A 3,665-nucleotide genomic window follows, 5' to 3' on the forward strand; every position below is an offset into this window, starting at 1 on the left:
GACAATTACGTGAAATAAGAGAATCACGGCCTTTGTGTTATTCTGTTCAACCACTCGGCTGATACAGGGATTCTTTCCAGGCTTTTCTAAGAAACAAGCTTGGTTGGGCTGAGCACTTTCCACAAGCTGCTCGCTCCTGGCGCGGCCGGCTGGCTCCCGCTGCCCCAGAGGCAGGTGGCAGGGGTTCTCCCCTGACAGGAGGTGTGTGCCCGCCTGTCACTACCCTCTCTCTGCAGCTACGCAGAATAACCCGCTGCTGCCTCCTGGTACCCAAACATTCCCCTTAACTCTCCTCTCTTGTAGGCTAAGGGGACATCCACATTTCATGGGTCCAGATCCTGGTCTTCAGACCCCTAAGTAGCTCGGCATTGGGTCTCAGAATCTCTTTAGCTTGTTCTTCTAAAAGTTCTTCCTGTAATAACGAGAGTGGAACGTTCTACTCTTAATGGGGTCTGGCGAGCATCAGGGCACAATAATGCTCTTGAATGAAGCCTAAAGCCACGTGGTTTGGGGGAGGCCACCTTTGTCACTTATAACCCCTCTTCCCAATTCTGGCGGTGACTGGCTGGCCACTCCACTCCCGCCCAAGCTGGTGTCTTAGGGGACCCACTATATAAACTGTCAGGTCAAGTCTGGCTGTGGCTGGGGGAACCTTTAGCCCTGCTTGAAATTCCTGCCCCTGGAAGCCCTGAGTTGAACGAATAAACCAAGCCCAAGGTCCGAGGTGAACTCTTTCCATTTCCTTTCTCTGCTGTCAGGAAAACCTTCAGCAAAGCCAAGTGCCTGAAGCCCTCTCAACACGTGCCTTCTCCCAGCCTCACTTCAAAGTTCTATCTCGGCCCCTTCAAAAGGGAGCTGCGACGTTCAGTGCTCCAGCAAAACGTCCTGTTCTCTCTGCGTATGAGGAAGTTCTACTGCTGTGCTGCTGACTCAGTGACAGCGGGCCAGGCTGCGTTCAGGAGCCGAGGCTGGGCTGTGCAGGGGTGGTGTTTTACCTCGCCAGCATGATGTTGGAGTTGGGGATGCTGGTGGGCGGCCCGGTGGGACTCCAGTTGAGGGTGTATATCTCTTTGCTGTGAGCTTTCAGGTCGTGCACACACGTGTCCTGCTTCATGCTCCAGATCTAGAAAACACAGTGGTAACAGTATGAGCAAGCTATGTCCCTCCAGTGAGCCAAGAGAGTGCTGGCTGTGAACCGTACACAAGCCATTGGAGTGTCGCACTGGAAAAACTGCAGGTCATTGCCCAGGAAGGGCTGGGACTCCTAGCAGGACCCTTGACTGGGACATCAGAGTTCACTGGGCGAGAGTTAATCTGACAGTCAGTAATGGGACAAATTACGGAGGAAGGAAGAGGACTCAATACAGATAACCCCCAAAGGAACAGGGAATGTGAGACTTGCGTTGAGTACTGGGGGCTGTTTAGGTTTAAACAGCTCATCCCTGCAGATGCCAACCTTACCTTTAATGTCATGTCCTCAGAGCGGGATGCTAGCCACGTTCCAGAGGGATCCCATTTGATAGCATTGACCTCATTCTGAAAGATAGAACGGGTTTGGAAAAGAAATCAAGGCCTGAGATCAGACCCAGTGGCTGTCCACCAGGGGACAGTAGCGCTCTGTCATCATGGTGGCCGTCCACCAGGGGGCAGTAGCACTCTGTCACCCTGCCGTCCACCAGGGGGCAACAGGGCTCTGTCATCCGGCCGACCATCCACCAGGGGCAATAGTGCTCTGTAATCCCAGCAGCTGTCCACAAGTGGGCAGCAGCGCTTTCTCATCCTGCTTACCGTCCAGCAGGGGGCAGAAGCGCTCTGTCATCCGGCCGACCATCCACCAGGGGGCAATAGTGCTCTGTCATCCCAGCCGCTGTCCACCCGGGGGCAATAGTGCTCTGTCATCCGGCCGACCATCCACCAGGGGCAATAGTGCTCTGTAACCCCCCTGGCTGTCCTCAAGGGAGCAGTAGCACTCTCTCATCCTGCCTACTGTCCACCAGGGGTCAGTAGTGCTCTGTCATCCCAGTGACTGTCCACAAGGGGGCAGTAGCACCCTCTCTTCCTGCCTACCATCCACCAGGGGGCAGTAGTGCTCTGTCATCCTGCCATCCACCAGGGGGCCATAGTGCTCTGTCATCCCAGTGGCTGTCCACAAGGGGGTTGTAGCACCCTGTCATCCCAGCAGCTGTACACAAGTGGGCAGTAGCACTCTCTCATCCTGCCTACCGTCCGCCAGAGACTGCTGGTGGGGGCATTAGCGTTCTGTCATCCTGCTGGCCATCCTCCAGGGGGAGCAAGATTCTGTCATCCTGCTGACCGGCCACCTGACTGGGACTTTCCCCGAAAGCAAAGCACAGAGCCTGGGAGGCCATGCGTTTTGCTTTCTCTCACTTTGCCTTTTTCATTTCTATAAAAGCACAGCCATATACCACAAATGAGCAGCCACCCTCATCAATATTTCTTGAAGGGAAAAACTTCCATACTAGGAAGGAAGCAAATGAAGAATTCACATACAATATAGGCAGCAAATAAAAACACCAAAACCACAGCTCTTTTTAAAACTGGACATGGAAATCACTTCCCTGTGCATTTTTAATGCAACAGCTACTCCTTCTATCTAAATCTGCTACATTTTTCTGGCGAGTGGCAGTGGACGGGGGTCAATGCAGACAAACGAAGCCCCTCAGCCACGGTGGGGTTCCACGGGGAACAGGAGGCCCGTGTGCCCCAAGCGCACGAGCACACGCCAGAGCCCAGAGGGTGGCTCTGGGAGAACACACAGGAGAAACAAAACCCACCCAAGGGGCTTGCGCTCCAGTGCGAACAGCCTGGAAATACAAAGGGCAGGGGAGTTCTACCAGGCAGCTCAGCATGCTGGGTGCACAAAGGAACAGGACTGTTCCTGAGGGCCACCAGGGCCCCGAGACCCCGAGGCTAAGCCCTGGGGGACAAAGGCAAATGGTACTCGGCAGGCAAGGGAGAGGGGGACACACAGGGAACACGGTTCTACAAAGGAACAGCCTGTGGCAGAGGAACACTGTGCCGTACATGGAGACCAAGGAGAAGGTGCACCCACAAGGGTCTTTTCCTTAGGGTGACTGTAGGGCCCCATCTGCTCAGGACAATCCCACAATATTATGCCTGCTGTCCAGCCCAACAATTAACTAACTTCACACTCATAATTCATTTTCTAAATAATTTCACACTCCTAAGATCTCTGGTTTGGAGGACAAATTATACGGTCACACTACTCTTTAAGGAAACTGAGTTCTCAAGGGTGTGAAGAAAAGAAGTGACAGGGCCACCTCAGTGTTCCACATGGCACGGATGGCCTGGGGAAAGGGAGGAAGAAAGCCTGGAGGCCAGGGAGTACAAACTGGTCTTTGAACATCCTTTGCCGTAGCAGCTGTAGTGTCCCAATTGTCAGGGGAAAGAAAACACCAGCGCGAGGAGAGGACGTTTCCCCTTCTGGTTTATCACAGCATTTTGCTCCTTTGTTTTGTCTTTTGTTTTTGTTTTCTTGGCACAGCTTCCTCTTCTCTTGTTTTCCGTTCTGCCATCAGAGCCTCCTCCGGATGGAAACCACACCGTGCACGTCTAGCTTCCTGTTTCCTGGGCTGAATGTCCTGGGTGGAGACCACTCTTCCCCCTCTGATATGACTGTGTGC

The sequence above is a fragment of the Cynocephalus volans genome, chromosome Y (assembly GCF_027409185.1).
Source record: "Cynocephalus volans isolate mCynVol1 chromosome Y, mCynVol1.pri, whole genome shotgun sequence".
Classification (NCBI taxonomy): domain Eukaryota; kingdom Metazoa; phylum Chordata; class Mammalia; order Dermoptera; family Cynocephalidae; genus Cynocephalus; species Cynocephalus volans.